Genomic DNA, 18671 nt, shown 5'->3' with positions numbered 1-18671 from the left:
AATGAAACCCAGTTTCTAAATAATCCTGTGGGAATTACAGGAATTACATTTACAGTTGTGGAAGAAAAAGAACCACATCTAAGAGGGTCATACCCGTGTGTCCATATCCTATCCCATGACTGTGTCACCTTGTAAGGCAAAGGGACTTGGTGGCTGTGATTGAATTATGGTTCTAACAATGGGGATATTACTCTGTTTGAGCCTGATCATACACAGTGAGCACTTAGGTCCCTGGGAAGAAGAGAAGAGGAGGCTGGAGAGGCCAGAAGAGGTTGTAGATTCTGTGTTACCCTTTTTGAAGACAGGAGATATGAGGCAAGAATTTTGTTCCAGCTTTGGGAAGCTGGAGAAGACAAGAAAACAACTTGTTTAATAGACACAATTTTAGCTTGGGTTTGATAAATTAAGAGTGTTCCAGAGGCAGATGTTGGGTGGTCACCATTAACAATGATGTGGATAGAAGTAATACCTCTAGTTAACCTGTTGCTGTGCACTTTTTAGTGTAGCTTTCAGAAAAAAAAAAAAAAAAGGAATAGATCTACCCCAGAGCCTTCAGAGGGAAGGATTCTGTACCAAGATTTTGATATTTCCCTGGTATTGCTTTTGCCTTACATGAAGAAAACATGTTGCTTAAATCAGAAAGTTGTGTCCTTTGTTATAGCTGAATGTCAATCCAATCTATTTCCCTTCACTTAACTTTCCCTGGTGTTAAATCTTATGTAAACTTGTTATGATTACTAACCTAGGACATTGGCATTGGAGCAATCTTGTTAAATAAACTTCAGTTTTATCCAGATTCACCCAGCTTCCACTGTTGTTCTTTTTCTGGCCTCTGACCCAATCCAGACTGTACCTTGCATTGTAGTTTCCATGGTTCCCTAGTCTAGTTTAAGCTGTGACAGATTTTCAATCTTTGGTTTTGTGATCCTGGAACTTTTGAAGAGTCCTGGTCAGATATCTTGTAGCAGTTAAATCAATTTAGCTTTGATTACTTTCTTACAGTCCAGTGAAGTGTGGATTTGGATGAGAAAGCCACGGAACTGATATGCTGTTCTCATCACACCAGAGGGTGTCGTGTGACATCAGTACATTCTATTATCAGTAATGACAGTGGTTAAGATAGTGACTGCCGTGTTTTTCCACTATGAAGTTGCTTTTTTCCACTCATAGACTTTGTTCTGGAGAAATGCTGCAGTTTTATCACACAATCTTTACTGGAAAATGTGTACAAGGTCTTTAAGCATACTAGAATTGGTTTTGAATGCCATGTATGCCATTTCCTGTCTGTGAATGTCTTCCCTGTAAAATTCTGAGAGTGGAATCTAGGGCTGTCCTGAGCATTACACAAGACAGCACGTGTAGTTGCTCAGCAAATACTCATCCAGCATCCATGGAAAGAATCAGGTTGAGTGGAAGGGGTGTCAGTCGGGGGTATCTCTGAGTAGCAAGTGCGGATAGGAACTTGGTCTGTGGAGAGTTCCCCGTGTGACAGAAAGGGTGGGCAATTAGTCAAGAAGGCACAGTGGCTCTCATGCATGTCACAGCTGGGGAAGCACAGAACACTGGGAGAGTGCACAGTGCACACATCCCCGGAGGTGTCAGGAATGTCCCTGGGCGCAGTGCCTGGAGACACACAGGGCCTACCTGCTCTCAGGTGCAGAGAAGTGTGTGCTCTTCCTTGCTTTCCTGAGAAGCTTTTCTAAGTCTCCCAGTAAGATGACAACTAGGTATTTTCCCTTTTGTGCCCCTGAGACTCATCAGAGCCTTCATAATGCCAGTGTACTAGGTGACACACTGGACAGGAGCCTTGTGTGTGTCGTGCTTTCTTCAGTGTCCCTGACAATGGGGCTGTTTCTTGGCTGCTACATGTCACTAGCCTGGTGTTGGGCAGAATATCTTTGTAGAAGCCTCACTTTGCCCCATGGGATCCTTCACCGCACACTAGTTGAGTGACATGCAATACATCTCAAAGCCATCCATGCTTGCAGCATGTTTAACTTGGCACAGGCACTTCGCAAGGGTATTCTGTCTGTATACACTCTGGCTCCTTTTCACTTCTCAAGGAGGGAGGTGCCTTTCCAAGCGTTGTTGAGGCACACGAATTGAAAGGAAACCTGTAAATTTTTTTAAAGGTATAAAATAAATGAATACGTACACACCCATCACTAAGACCCAGGAATCACCAAGGTTTGGGCACCTCTACTTTCTGTGTCCTCGCTCTGTTTCTAAGTTTTTGCTGCTGAAATATTTTGAAGTAAATTCCAGACATCTGGCCCTTTGATATTTATTTTCTTTGGCACATATCCTTAAAACCACACACTTTTCTTGGTAACAGAATGACAAATGTTTGTCAAGAGTAGAAAAACTAACTGAACAGGGTGGGTGTTTGGTACAGTGATTGCCTGACTCAGATATTCACACCCCATAACTGAGAGACTGTGTTTGAGTGCAAGCTCTGCTCTGGATTTCAGCTACTTGTTAATGCAGAGCCTTGCAGGTGACAAGGGATGGTTGAAACACTTTCGTCCCTGTTACCCTTGTGGGAGACCAGAATGGAACTCCATGCTCCTAACTTTGACCTGGCTCAGCACCAGCTCTTGAAGGCGTTTAGTGAGTGAAGCAGGTGATGAGATCTCTTTCTCTCTGCCTTCCAAATAAGATATCGAGTTAACAACCAAAATAATAGTAATTTGTTGATGCTTTCTACTAAGAATGAAGAATTTGGAAAGCTCCAGTGATTGATGTTTTGGAATGAATTGACCTATAGTAGTGGTATGAATTATGAATTTTTCCTTATCTTCTGTCCATGGAAGATGCCTCAGCATTCTGTGCAGCCATTGCATTTTTGACAATTGGTGATACTGTGCTCAGAAATTGTGGGCCAAACTCAGGCAGTCTGGGGTTATATATTCATGATCCACAGGGAAGATCCATAAGATGAAAGACCATTCTTAAGAAGGAACATAGGAAGGGGGAAAAAATGGCCGACCACAGAGAGCTGGTGTAGGGTAGAGTAGGGAAAGAGGGGAACCGATCCAGCAGAGAAACAGGCCAGGAAACACAAAATTGTAGGGAGAAGAGCGGGAAGGTCACTGGAGTTCACTAAAGCAAGAAGATCTACACAGCGTGCAGGAACAGCCGCAAAAAGTGGGAAAGAAAATACAGCACGCTGCGAGAAACTTGGTGAGTCACGATCCCAGGCAGGGGGAAGGCAGCAGAGTCTCAACCGTCCCAGGGAAAACAGAGGCGGCTGGAAGGATAGGCGCCCACACCGACAGGGGCACCAGTCCACTGGAGGGCTGGAGCCCCGAGAGGAGGCTACTGGACTGATCATATGGGGCATCATCCCCTGCAGAAGTGGAGGACAAGCAGGGGAGATTTCCCAGAAGCGTGCCTCCCAACTGTTCAGCAGCTTTGAGAGAGTGCAGAGGGAACTGGAGTGGTGCTGTGGGACTGGGGCTCAGAAATCCCCATATCAGCTCCGAACAGTGGACTGGCTGCTAGAGAATCCAGTGGATCCTATTGCTGGGCTCAGCCTGAGCTCCAGAGGCTGGGCAACACTTGGCAGAACCTCACGACCTGGGCAGAAAAGCAAACTAGTAGGGGCATGGCTGCGTGCCCCTCACAGCTCTGTGCCTCTCAGGGCTCCGCTTCCACCTTTGAGAAAGTGCAACTGAGAAAGTAGCTTCTCTCAGGCAGAATCGCCTGCTGGGCTCAGCTGGAGAGGCCAAACCAGAGCCGGCTCAGCGGAATCGGCCAGACAGGTTCTCCCAGCAGGAGCCTGCTCAGAAAAGCCTGCCTGCCTGGTGGCGGGAGGTGGTGTTGCACCTTTCAGCAGAGCAGCACTTCTGAGTGGGAATTCAGGAGAGCAGAGTTCTGTGCTGAGGCCCGCAGAAATTTCCAACCCAGCCCGGGGTTGGGGATTTCAAGCTTCGAGCAGCAGAGGCCTCTGCTGTGCTAATTTCAAGCCCTGAAGGAGAATCTTGGCTCGGCATTGAGGCAGAAACCCACGCTGTGCTAGGCTTGTGACCCAGAGCCGAGGTGCGGCTCGGCAGAGTGAATCTCAGTGGGGCAACACCTTGGAATGGGAGCTGCAGGGGGAGGGGCCCGGCACTAGGGCTGGCCCACAAAGCCTCCTGACCCAGCTCGGGGCTGTGATCTACAGACCCTGAACAGCAAGTAGCTGGTGACTCAGGCAGTACGCCCTGCTGGGCTCAGCCGGAGACCCCAATCCAGAGCCGGCTCAGCGGAATCGACCAGACAGGTTCTCCCAGTGGGAGCCCACTCAGAGAAGTCTGCCTGCCCGGTGGCGGGAGGCGGTGTTGCGCCTGTCAGCAGAGCAGCACTTCTGAGTGGGAATTCTGGAGAGCAGAGTTCGGTGCTGAGGCCCGCAGAAATTTCCAACCCAGCCCGGGGTTGGGGATTTCAAGCTTCGAGCAGCAGAGGCCCTTGCGGTGCTAACCTCAAGCCCTGAAGGAGTGTATCGGCTCGGCACTGAGGCGGAAGTCCTCAGTGGGGCAACGCCTTTGAGAGGGAGCCGCAGGGGAAGGGGCCTGGCACTAGGGCTGGCCCACAAAGCCTCCTGACCCAGCTCAGGGCTGTAGATTACAAACTCTAAGCAGCAAGCAGCTGGTGACTCAGGCAGCATCCCCTGCTCTACTCAGCTGGAGCCTCAGAGGTGGTGGCGCACATAGGACAACTCCTAACCAACTAGCTGCAACGGAGCCAGGTGGCAGAAATATAAACCCAGGCACAAATGAAGCAACCCAACAACAACCCCAGCATCACCTGCTGTCCCCAATAGAGTAAGAAATATAACGCTTATGCCAGCACCCCATACAGCAGCAGCTAGATCACACCTCCTACAGATTACAACACTGAGGGCAATGGCTGTGGACAAACAAGTCCGATGCTAACATCCCAAAACTACAAGAAGCAAAAACACAATGAGGAGAAGTATCAGAAAAAGCAATGACCCAGAAGAAAGATCAAGCACTACCTCCCAATACAACCAAAAACCAATCCCAATATCTGAGATGCAAGATGAAGACATAGAGGAAATACCAGATAAGGACTTTAAGAAACTAGTGATTAAATTCATCAGAGACAGTGAGAAGCGCTGGGAAGAGTCCAAGGTATTCGAAAACCATGTCACTGCAGAAATAAATCAAGTCGAAAAGGGAATCCTTGATATAGAGCACAAAATTGAAAGCCTAACCAACAGAATGAACACAGCAGAGGACAGAATATCAGAATTGGAAGACAATCAGAATGAAAGGCAGCAGCTCATCAAACAGTTGGAGACAAATCTAGAGAAAGCCAATAGGTCCATACAGGAAATGAAAGACAACCTCAAAAAATCAAATATTAGAATAATAGGCCTTCCCGAAGGAGTGGAAAAGGAGACAGGCTTGCAACAGGTGCTCAATGAGATAATACAGGAGAACTTCCAGAACACTGGAAATAGAAATCCAGCACAAATCCAGGAAGGACAAAGAACCCCCAATAGATTCGATCCAAAGCGATCCTCACCCAGACATGTGGTCCTCAAGCTACCTTCAAGTGAATACAAGGAAACTATTCTAAGACAAGTAAGAAAAAACGATAAGATTACTTTCAGAGGAAGGCAAATCAGAATCACAGCCGACCTATCAGAAGAAATGCTCCAAGCAAGGAGAGAATGGGGTAAAGCCTATCAAATCCTGAAACAAAACAACTGCCAACCAAGAATAATGTACCCAGCAAAGCTCTCATTTGTATTTGAGAATGAAATCAAATACTTCAACAGTAAAGAGAAACTCGAAGAATACATCAACACGAAACCAGCTTTGGAAAATCTCAGGAAGGTGCTAAACCCAGAAAGAAAAAATGAAAACCGAAATCAAAGATGGCAAATGGGAAGACCTACCCACTTAAATCCATACAAGGAAAGTCAACCAATCAGAAACTCTAATAGTCGCAAATACACGCTTGCACACTTACACACACTCATGGAAGCCCAAAATCACACCCTCTCAATATTGTCTCTAAACACAAATGGCCTAAACTCACCAATCAAAAGGCATAGATTAACGGAATGGATCATCAAACAGCACCCAACTATATGTTGCCTACAAAAGACACATCTAACCAGAAAAGCCTCTAAGAAATTTAAAGTGAAGGGATGGAAGAAGACATTTCATGCCAATGGACGAGAAAAAAAGGCTGACGTAGCTGTCCTAATCTCAGATGACCTTGACTTCAAGCTGACAGACATCAAAAAAGACAGAGAAGGACATTATATATTGGTGAAGGGATTGATCCACCAGGAAGTAATTACAATTGTGAACATATATGCACCTAATTCCAATGCACCTAGCTACGTGAAGCAATTACTTACAGACTTAAGGGGAGACATAGATATACACACAATAATAGTGGGCAATCTTAACACTCTGCTAACAACTATAGACAGATCAACAAAACAAAAACTCAACAAAGAAGTCATGTTCAGTAGAGACACAGGCTCTTCCTCTGAAATGTTGTTGATCCATCGTTGGCTGGGTGTATGGATGCAGGACCTGGGGACACAAGGTGCTGAGTGTGTGTGTGTGTGTGTGTGTGTGTGTGTGTGTGTGTACTCCGGAGGTTGCTTTTCTGGAGAACCCTGACTAGTACACCCCATCTCTGTTGATGTAAGTAAATCTACACTGGGAACCTATCAAGAAAATACTTGTGTGCTGCCTGCGACCTATGACACTGGAAATTATGAGTGCCAGTTTAGCATAGGAAGGGACAGGGTTAATGAATTTTGTTATTATTATTTGCCAGTTCTATGAAGTAATTGCAATTGTAACTTGAGAGGAAAACGTGTATGATCTGCTTGAAAGCCCTTTTACTTGAAAGTCGTGACTGCTATAGTTTTATCTTTCTATCATACACTAAGCCAACACTTGGACTTCATGCCCCCAGGTAATTTCATGATGGCAGCATATCTGTGGTCCATTTACTTTCATTTATATCTTTTGCCCCATACAAGCATTTAAAGGCTTTGGACCATACCCTCCCAAGCTCTGCTCACTGAGTTTAATCCTTCCAATCCCTGGGTTACTCTCATGTTTTATCAGTAGTTTGGGGACCTTGACTATTTTGAGTAGCGGAAGAACCCAGCCTTAGCCAGAAGGCAAAACCACTATGTGCAATATCTGGACATTCATGGACATTGCCTTGAATGAGGATGCAAGGGCCATGGTGCCCTTTGATTGGACTTTTCCAGAAAGTGGAGGCCATCCCTATACTGATACATTAAGGACTCCTGAGACAGTGGTTCTGCAGCTGAGGTAGGCAGCAGAATGACCTGGGAAAATGAGTAAACACACAGAAGCCAGGCCCATAGTGGGTTAATGTCCCTTGACCTCCACGTGCTTTACTGTCACCCCAAGGTGGCTGTGATAGACCACAGATCTGAGAACCACTGCCCTAAATCACACGATGGTCCACTCTTCTTTTTTTAAAATCAGCTCTCTGATGAATTTTACCTTTCCTGAACACCACCACCATCTATCCTTTCACGCTTACCTGGGAACCCTCAAAGAGATTCTAATTCGCTTTATTTTTTCTTGTACAAACATACTAAGGAGATGGGTTGAACCGCTGATTCATCTGTATCAAAGATTCCCTTGCTTCTGTGTTTATCCATATGTCTGTGGCCAAGCCCTGTTCTTGTGTCCTCTTGGTCTAGATCTGTTCTCCCTTTGCAGTTTCCTGTGCTGCTGCAGGGGCTCCCGGCAGTGCCTGGCATTCTGTGGTGACTTGGTTGCCTTTGTTGAAAACTGATTTTGTGTCTCTTTGGCAATTTTTGTGTCTTTCTAAGCTCTGCATGAGTGATGTCATTATTTATAACCTTCCACCTGTACGTCCCACCCCGCAGTCTATTCTCAAACCAGCAGCTGGCAAGATCTTTTGAAAGCACAGTCATCCCTGGGTATCCCTGAGGATTGGTTTCAGAATCTCCCATGGATACCAAAATCCACAGATGCTCAGGTCCCTCATAGAAAATAGCACAGTATTTGCATATAACCAGTGCACATCTTCCCTTATCCTTTAAATCATTGCTAGATTACCTAGACTGCCTAATGCAGAGTGAATGCTATGTAGATGGTTGTCACACTGTATTGCCTAGGGAGTAATGCCAAGAAAATCAGTCTGCATATGTTCACATATGTTCAGTTTTGATGTCCTCTCTTTTCTTAGTAGTTTGGTCTCTGGTTTCCTGAACCTGTGAATGATTATACAGGAGAAGCCTCCATATCATCCATGTCTTGTGATCATCTGGTATCCCTCAATATTCTTCCAATTGGTGGATTGGAAATCGTGCTGTCCCTGTCTCTTCTCAGGACTGGGATTTGTTTCTTGCAGGTGTCAAGCTCCTGTGGAAAAATATTCTACAGACAGAGAAAGCAACCTCTCGCAAGCCCGTGCCCCTTCCTGGGGCAGCCTGTGCCTAGAGTCCCAGTCCACCTGCTCTCATGCAGGACAATCCAGATGAGACATCCCAGCCTGAGCGCTCCCCAGTGAGGTGGCTGAGCACTCTGCTGAGGCCAAGTTCTGGCCCACGGGCATGGCTATGGTCTCTTCCTTTGGTTCAGCCCTGTCTCGTCCTCTCCTATTGTACATGTTGATCTTCGGAATAGTCCTTATAAAAGCTCCTGCAGAATCCTGCCACACTCAGTCTTCTTCCTAGGACTCTCAGTTTGCCTGCATTGGTTACTTCCTCAATACTCTTGCTGCCCCGTTTGGCTAGAGCAACACCCTGCACCACAGCACCTCGGGACCTTTAGGGGGCTGCTCTTCTCCTGCCACTTTGCCCTTCCTTCCACTTGTCATGATGACTGCTTCATCGCTTCTAGTCAGTGACCAAAAGTCCTCTCCTCGTGGCCTCCTCGTGTAACATGGATACCTTGTGCTTGTGGCCTTCTTTCATTTCCCACCATCCCCATAATCATCTGGCTTAAATATTTTCTGGTGTATCATGTTCTTCCCAACCAACTTGCATGTACCTTGGAGATATTTTTGTTCATTGCTCTTTCTCCAGTGTCTAATACATAGTAGAAACTAAAAAAATATTTGTTGGAAGAAGGGATAGTAAATAATTCCATTTGCTTTCTTGCTGTAAGTCTGTAAGGACTGTCGCCCCCCATGCTTCCTCCTGTTTGGTTGCAGTTAGCTGATGGGATTTCCAAAGACAGGGAGCACACACTATCATACCAGAGCCCTTTACAAAGTTCATGGAAAATAGAATTGGAAAAAAATCAAGTTTTTTTGATACAATGAAAATGAAGCTAGGCATCTATATTTTGCATCCAAAGAAACTTACATTTTAATTCCATTTTCTGTGAACTCTAAAGAAATATTTATTTGAGAGGCAAAGATATAGGCTCTCTTTTGCTCTCTCTCTCTGTCTCTCATGCACACATTCATGCACGTGCACACAGCACATGCAAGACCTGCACGTGAACTGAGTTAGTGGGAGAGCCAGGCTGGGCTAATCAACTGTGTACACTGGTGCATGCATGAGCCTGAATACATACAACCTGGTTGGGCTTTACTGCAGCATTGGCTGGCAACTGCTGGCACTGGGGCAAATCCTGTCGAGCTAGACTACAGAACCACATGGAGAGTGCCAGAACCAGAACTGGGAGTAGGCCCAGAAGTGAAACTGTGGACACCTCTCTGATGGGCTGCAATTGTCACTGGGGAACATGAGAAACTGGGATGGGGGCAGACCTGGCTAGAGAGGTAGCACCACGAGCATGAGTGTGGGCTGGAAAGTTCAGTCAGTTGGGTTGAACTGGGCTGCCACACCCAATGAGGTATATGAGAGCTGAATGAGATGTGAGACAGGCTGGACCAATTCTGTGGCACATAACGGCAAGCACAGGAACAATGACTGGGTACGGACCTAGTGGAGGCTATTAGAGTTCGCTCCAATTAGGCAGCAGTTCTCACTGGTGTACTTGAGGGCATAGTATGTGGTGGACTCGATTGGTCTGGGCCACAGCATCTATTGGTCTGCATAAGAGATGGGGCTGGAGACAGAACTGACCCAGCAGTTGCAATTATCAGTGTGTGCATAGGCTGATGTGGGTGACAAACTTAGATTTCATACTGGCAAGCATACACGATTCAGGTCTGGGATCACCTCAGACAAGGTCTCTTTGGGTATCCTTCCCCTCTGCAAATTGAACCGCTAGACTCAATACTCCAACTGTGGGGAGAACAGGCAGGATCAGTGGACTGACCATAGAGTGCATGTGTCAGAAGTGGGCCTCCTCAGTGAAAAGATGGAGCAGTGGATGGCATGCCTAGATGCACATAGAGGATATATCAGCCCATTGGATTCTGTAGAGGACATCAGGTGCCATAGCAAAGGAAGGAGGACAGAACATATCCAAGTGATTACAGTGAATATTTGGGTGAATGGAAACTCTAGGGTGGACTAGGTCAGCCAGTGGACCTTGGAAGGGTTTCTTCATCATTAGATTGGCGAGATTAACAGCATTTCAGAACTATTGAAATCACTTATGCAGAACCCTTGGAGCATGTTCCACACTGGGGACACGGAGTTGATATTAGATAGTCTTTCTTCATCCCCAGGTACTGCAGCACTTGGGGGGCTTGGTGCGGCTTTCCCACTTCTCTGGCTTTTCCCCAGATACAAGAGGAAGAAAAAGAAATTTTGGTAACAATGATCTTACCCACTTTTCCTAACCCTCCACACCCTGTTCAACTATGTAAACACCATCAAAAATTTAAAAATCAAATATAAAAAAAAGTAGTTCGTGGAAAATGGAATTGAAAAATGAGTTTATTTGGATATGAAGAAAAATGAAATGAGGCATCTATTTTTTTGCACCCAAATAAACTCATCTTTAATGCCATTTTGTATAAATTGAAAAAAATATTTGAGTGGCAAGGACATAGACTCACTTTCACTCTCTCAGCATACACACACACAAGTGCACACATGGTTGGGAGGACGCTAACCAATGTTTCCCTGTCCAGATGCCTGTAACAGCTGGGGATGTGCTGGGACAGAAGCTGAGACTTAAGAAGCTAGGTCTCTCCCGTGTGAGTGGCAGGGTGCCAATAATTTAGGCCATTACATGCTACCTCCCACAGAATGTGTTAGCATTTCCTCCTCTCCCTTCGCCTCTCCCCTCCTAAGGGTGTACTTTGAGCGGTTGTATTTCAAAGTACTGGAATCTGACTGGTGTCTACAACCACTTTTCCAGGAATCTTCTTTCTGTATCCTGTGAAGTAACAAGGGAGAGGTGCTAAGCTCTCAGAAATGGTGGTCAGCAACCATTTGCTTTAGAAACCCTCCCTTTCAGGGTCAGTGTGTTGGTAGAGCAAGCTAACACTCTGCGGTTTTCAAATCCTGTATGGGAACCAGTTTGAGTCCTGGCTGTCCCAACTTCTATCCAGCTCCCTGCTAATGGCCTGGGAAAGCAACAGATGATGGCTCAAGTCGTTGGGAGACCTGGAAGAATCTCCTGACTCTCAGCTTCAGAGCTGCCCAGGTCAGACCTTAGAGCGACTTGGGGAATGAAGCAATAGATGGCGTTCTGTGGTAGTATTCTCTCTTTCTCTCTCTAGCTTTTTCAAGTAAAAATAAATAAATAAATCTTAAAAAAGTCTTTACTTCATGGGAGCAGTTAGTTTACTGTATCATGAGATCATGCTTACATTCCGTTCTTTAAAGTTTTAAAATAAATTTAAGTGCAAAGCTTTTATTTTAATTAGGAGAGATTAAAATGAGTGAATCCTAAATTTGTACTTATTTCAGTATTTTTTTTTTCATTTTTCCTACATGGCAATATGAGATGTGGATGTTCTTTTCAATGCAGGGTGAGTTTGAAGGAAGTCATTTACAGTCTGTGAAATCAGGAAGAATTTAATTGTGCAGTTTTTTTGTAGACCTCACAGCGTGCCCCAGTGAATGAGCAGTGACTGGTGGAATTAACTGATAAGATTCTATCAGCATAGGTGACATAGCAGGTTAAGCTGTCCCCTACCCAGCCAGCTATTTCTGACCCAGCTCCCTGATAATATGCCTGGGAAAGCAGCAGAGGGTGGCTCAAGTACACGAACCCCTGGGACCTACCTGAGAGGTCCTGGCGGATTTCCAGGCTCCTGGTTGCACCCTGGCACAGCCAGGGGGGCTTTACAACCATTTGGTGGGTGAATGAGCAGACAGAAGACTGATTCATTCATTCATTCTCTTTCCTTCTCTTCATCTCTCTTTAACTCTGCCTTTCAGATAGATAAATCTTAAAAACAAAACAAACAAACAAAAAAACCCTACCAGCACAGATGCAATAACACAGGGTCTTATCCTCTAGGACAGCTACTATTTCTTATTGAGCATCCTGTGTATGCCTGAGTCCAGACGGTGGCAGCACATACATTTAATGGACAATTGAATCTTAAATGTCAAAAGGCCCTATGCAGGTAGCAGTTCATGAGAAAATCCTCTAATTGGATGGCTTAAGAGCAGATCCCAGCCTTTTTATATCCACAAGGCCTTCCCCTTTCAGAAGGTCAGATCATTCTCAGTCTGAAGATTTTTTTCCCCTGTCCTGTCCGGAGTGGCAGGGAGAACTCAGGCCTGGGAATCAGGCAGGGCTGCATTTGAGATCTGGCTTTGCTGCTTGTGAGCTGTGTGGCCCTGAGCACGGTAGTTAACCTTGGTTTCACCTAGTTTAATGTAAGGGTGAGTAAGACCCTCTTCGTCAGGCTCTGTGCTAAGTGCGTTCCCTGTTGTCAGGTCTGTAGATCGCCTGCGTGTGTCAGGTAAGGGGTGGAGGGGCAGTTCTGGGATTCAGGCCCCGAGACTGGCATGGCAAGTGATGAGCGGGCCAGGTGCTGACGTGGCAATCTTGGCTGTACCCTCCACCCACCTCACCCAGGGACCTGAGAGTTTGTCCATGATGCAGATGACTGAGCTTGGCAAGCCGTTGCCTCCCAGTGGATGGGAAAGGTTAGGGTGCCATGTTGTTTCTTTGCAAGGAGGAGAAAGGGAGACACCAGGTCAGGTTAAGACTTACATTCTTAAATGAGACAGTAAGTGTGTTACAGAGCCAGACGAAAAGGAAAAAATGTATGCAAAATGAGCAACAGATTATTAGAGATATGAAGTAGAAACAGGGCATTTTAGCTCTGTGGGAAATTGGATTTGTTGCCTTTTGGGGTGGTGAAATTCCTGGATAACTTACCAGGGTATTCAGAATGTGGGCTCCTCTGAATGATGCTTGAGAGCAGCATGGCTCTACCAGCGGGGGGCACGTTGCTATGGAAACACCAAAGCTGGAAGTTCCCTCATGCCTCCCAGAGGCTGTCAGTTACATCTAGGAACTTGGGGACTATAATGAAAACAGACACTTGTCATTTTCTTTCTTTTTAGCAGCCAGCTAACATTCTATGTATTTCACATAGTTCCATGGGAAGAAAGCCTGTGGTTGAGTTGCTTATTTTCAGAGAATTCCCTTGTTGGCTTTGACAGGGCACACCTCCTCACCCCGACCTCCGTAATCTGTTTATTAAAGGAGAAAGTGAAGCCTTCCAGGGTTGAGACAAAATGCAGTTAGGAGAGTCGCTTGCAGTGGCTTATTCAGTCTATGACATGAGGTAGTGTTCTATGGGCCTACCAAGTCTTTCACATTCACGCTTCTCAGCCTGGGTCCTGGAGAGCTCTTTGGAATTGTGCACTCACACGGACAGACTGACTGATGGGTACTTTTTCTCCTAAAGGAGCAGCTCAGGCAAGAGACCTTCATTAGCTCGCAGTCTCTTCATGTTAGTTGTTGAGAAATAAGGATCACACTGTTGTTGCTTACAGTGTTTTGCTCTCTGAGGCCACCTGTTAGGGTCTGACTCTGAGAACACATCAAGGCACCGTCAGAAGTGGAGTGGTTCAAGATCAGTTATTGTTTGTTTCAGATGAAAGTGTATGTGTGTGTATGTAATGGATGAGACTGTCAGTTTTAGGTGTCAACCTGGCTCGTTTAAGCAAGACCTGGAAACCCTGGAAAGTGGCATTGTGGCTGTATTAGGAGGATGTTTCCAAAGGGAAAAATAAGTAAGTCTGAGTGGACTTGGTGGGAAGGCCTGGGCTCCATGCAGATGGCATTGGGGTCCAAAAGGACTAAATGGGAAAGCAGTTTGATATCTCTTGGAAGGAACCTGTACACACTCAGCTCCTACTTTGAAGGGCAGCTGTTAACCTCTGGACTCTTACACATCAGTCCCCTTGCCTGGTATCTAGGCTTTCAGCAGAGAAATGGGGCTCATACCCTCGGCTGTCCTGGTACTGAGGCCTTTGGATTTGAAGTGAGTTGTGCGACCGTCATGCAGGGTCTCCAGCCTGCAGATGATTTGTCATGGGTTTTCTCAGTTGCCAAAAACCCATGAGGGTTTACTCACCTCCTAAACATGTTTCATATGCCCACAAACCTATCTTACTCATTCTATAAGTGTCTGGAAGCTAACAGCCTAGTACAGCAGAGCAGGTCCCCATGTGCATATTTGTTTATTTTTATCAGACATGACATTTTAAAATTAGAGTTTGCAGAAGAAACATTTAGTCCTCTTTCCAAGGACACAACTGACCATAAGATGGGAACACTCTGAAACAGAGTTGTGCACTGGTAAGGTCAGACCACATGCAAAGAGGTGAAAGAATGTATTTTATCAAGTTTGCCTTCATCTAACCCTTTATGCAGCCAGAGGATGCACACACTGAGAACTGTTCCCCACACTGAGAACTGAAGATTGTATCTGCTTGAATTCTCAGTTCTTGGAAACCTACTCTTTTTAACTTCTCTCTTCAATGCCGAGTCCTAAGTAGGTCAACAGGAACTAGCACGGCGTTAGTCCTCCTGTTAATTTTGGTTCATGAAAATACAGCAGATTTGACTACATTTGGTTTTCAGCAATGTTTGAAAATTGCATTTTATGCTTTGGGTCTGATTGCATCTTGTAATTATCATATCTCTGCTTGTGGCAGAGAAGCTAACAGTATTGATACAGAAAGGCACAGATAGTGCTTGGCTTCATTGATTGAATTGGTGGCAGTAATTACACAGATTCCCAAGTATGTATAACATGTGGCCTTGGACAAAGATTATTTTAGGAAACATCTTCTTGGTATACTTATGGGGATTGTGGTAATTAACACAATAAAACAGGAAGGCGCAAGCCAAGTCAGAGATTCGTCCCCACACAGCTCTTTGCTCCAATATTGTAAACACTGCAGATGTGAGGGTTGGCAGAAGCATGGCACACATCAAATAAAACACGAAGTGTGGCACCATGGTTGCAATTGAAGAGTTTATGTGGGCATTGCACTAATGGGGTCTGCTCTTCATAAAGTCATTTAAATAGTTTTACGATCCCATATATTATAAGAGAGCCAAACCAATGGAGCCCTGCAGGGGCTATGAAGATAGCCCTAACCCTAACCCTAACCCCTTTTCTTGGATGGGCAAGGAAGACATGAATTCCTTGGTCAGCAAGAGTTGTGTTACAATTTGCCAGCGCAGTCCTAAAGACTCAAGCACTAGAGCATTTGCCTGATTTCCACAGTGTCAGCAAGAACTTGATCATCTAAAACAAGGAGTGGGTGTGTACTCTGGCATTTAAGGTTCTGTGTCCCACACCAGAGAGCCTGAGCTCAACTGTGGTCTCCAGCTCCTGACTCCTGCTTCTTGCTAATGAGGATTGTGACAGACAGTGGTGGTGGCTTAAGTGAGTGGGTCTATGCTGTCCATATGAGAGACCTGGATTGAGTTCCCAGCCCTGTATTTTAATCCTATCCCAGGGTAACGAAGTATTTGTGGTAGGAAATAGGAAAGAGAGTGAAACAGAAATGGGCAGAAGAATTGGCAGTAGTTTGCAGGTGCAGTCTTTTAAGCTTTCTTCTCAGAGAATCTTCCAGAAAAGCTTTTGTAGCATTATGCTGAGACATGGCGCCAGACCTCCACAGACAAGGAAGCTTCAAGAAACCCACCTAAGTCGTATTTGTTTTTTTTTTTTAATGTCTATTCAGTCCATCAGTCATTCAAAACAGATGGGAAGGAATAGAAAAGAAGAGAGGAGAGAGAGAGAGAAAGAGAGAGAGAGATTATCTTCCATCCACTAATATATTCCTCAAATGCCCGGGTTGGGCAAGATTGAAAGAGGCCAGTACTTAAGCCAGGTCTCACATCGGGGGTGGCAGGGACCCAGCTCCTTGAGCCATCGCCTGCTGCCTTCCAGGGTGTGCATTAGCAGAGCTGGGACAGAAGCCCAGGCACTCCAGGAGCTGCAATTTTGAGGACAGGGTTTAGAGGATGGGTGTTGTTTGAGCAGGAACAGCCCGCTGGCTCCTCCTTTCTACATCCTGTACACTCCTTTAATCCTTGCTATAAAAGTCCTGGCAAACTGCTTCTCAGGAAGGAGGTTTCTTTCCCATAGGGAACCAAACTTTCTCACTGGTTCCTTTCCTTGCCACAAGTAAGGCTTCCCATCGAGTAACGCCCACTGGGGGCTGATTGGTGGTACTGCAGGTGGGTTGCCTGAATAGACCCCTGTGTCAATGGACAGCAGTCCCAGTGCTTATGGGCATCTAGGGAGTGCACCAGTGGGTGCGATCTGGCCTGTTCCCTCTCTGATAAAGAAATGAAAACGATTTAAAGATAAACACCTCTCTCTAATTCACAACAAGGGCAGCCCAGGACGTGCACTTCATGAACACTCATCCCTATTTTTTTTTTTACCTGACAAGCAGAGATGACTCAAATGGTTGTTTCGGCTGGTATTAATAAGATTGTTAAATAGTAAATCTGGCAAATGGGAATAGCTTGTAGCTCTCTTAAATTTTGTGATGTATTACTTGATGTAAGATTAAAACTTTGAAAGGAACAAAGCCTTGGTCACCTTCCCTATAAGCTCTATTAATGATCATAATTTTATAGAGAAAATTGCTTCTCTCCAGGCAGTACTTCATTGGGCTTGAGGCTCTATTGCAGGAGGTGAAATTACCACAATTATAAGCTTCATCTTGGCTGTAACCCCTGAACTGACCCTCTCAAAGGAACCTGGAGTGTGTCTGAGTCTGTTATCTTTGCAAGGAGACCAGCTGTCTTCAAAATTGCATTTGGGGCCCCCATCATGGCGTTGTGAAATTGCGGTTGAATCTCGCCAACATTTTCCAGATTGGTGCAGATAAACCTGTGCGTGTGCGACTCCCTGCTCTCTGGTGTTATTTAGGGAAGTGGAGGACATAAAGTACTTACTTGCCTCAGCTCAGTTCTCATCACAATCCATCAACAGCATGGCATTGTTATTCTCCATTTCAGTTTTGTATCATCTTATTAGTTTCGGGGAAACCCAAGTGATATTTTTCTTTACCATGGCCTCATCTCCTCTTTGCCATTGTTAGAACTTAGGGAATGTATACCTTCACTTATTCAGAGGTCAGCCATTCTCTTAACAATTCTCATTAGTTTCATTAGGTTTGGAATAAAGGCAGTTGCTTCTGCTCCATGCAAATATTCACAGCCTATACCTTTGGAGGCCTTTTTTTTTTTAAATATTGATAACTTAGATATCAGGTGCCAGACTGTGCTGTATTCCCACTGTCCTCCTGAAAGTTACAGTGGCATACTGGGTGGAGACAGAGTCAGGTTTGCAGCTTGTAGCACCTGCACGCAGACTTATCAGAATTGACATTCATTCATGTGTGAAAGTCATCATTCCCAAGGGAGTGGGTATAAGTCCTGAGGTTCCAGGTGCAGCTGCCACTCCCTGTGACTGCAGAGCTCCTGGTACTCAAGGAACTCTCTCAGAAGTGGCTGCTTGCTGCTTGGGGAGCCTCACAGACAGTAGGCCAGACCATGAGAGCAAAATTCACTTTCCCCCTCAAGGTTGTTAAAGGAATGCAGATTCCCCACTTGCATCCCACATACACACACAACTCAGTCAGCCAACCAGAGGACCTGTTTGTTTCATTTGACAGAGTACTTATGAGAGTTTATTGCACTGGGAGTGGTGCGGGGAATAGAGGTAAGCTAGTTCCTGCGGGTATTTTACTTCATTGAGTGGATCTGATATTGGACATGCTGTGACTGAGGCCCAGAGTCAGTGGGGAAAGGAGGACATCAGGGCTGAGCCTGGGGAGGTGACCAGCTGTGGGATTTTCCTCTTTTAGCAGGTGACCTTGACTGCACAGAAGTTGACCTATATCTTGTACACGGGAACTTCAGAAAGCTTGTGGGAAGCGCATCTAGCTTAGCAGTTGAAGGTGTGCCGTATCTCTCATCAGAAGGCCTTAGCTCAAATTCGTGTTCAGGACCCTGACTCCAGTTTCCTGTTAGTGCAAGTGATGGCTCAAGTGTAAGATGTTGGTCAACCATATGGGAAACCTAGATTGGATTCTGGCTCCTGGTTTTGGCCTGCCATCATCCAGCCCTGCAAACACCTGGGGAGTGAACCAGCAGATGGGAGCTCTGGGTCTCTGCCTCTCAAATAAAATGAAATAGCATTGGAGCCAGTAGGCACCTCTTTCCCTTTCTGGCTGGCTCATGCTGACTTTGTCGCTGCTTCGTGCCCTTCTGCTCCTGCACAGTTTGTGACACTAGAGTAAAAAGTGC

Source organism: Ochotona princeps, chromosome 13 (genome assembly GCF_030435755.1).
Source record: "Ochotona princeps isolate mOchPri1 chromosome 13, mOchPri1.hap1, whole genome shotgun sequence".
Lineage (NCBI taxonomy): Eukaryota > Metazoa > Chordata > Mammalia > Lagomorpha > Ochotonidae > Ochotona > Ochotona princeps.
The sequence above is the reverse complement of the archived record's forward strand: the minus strand, read 5'-3'. Positions refer to the sequence as shown.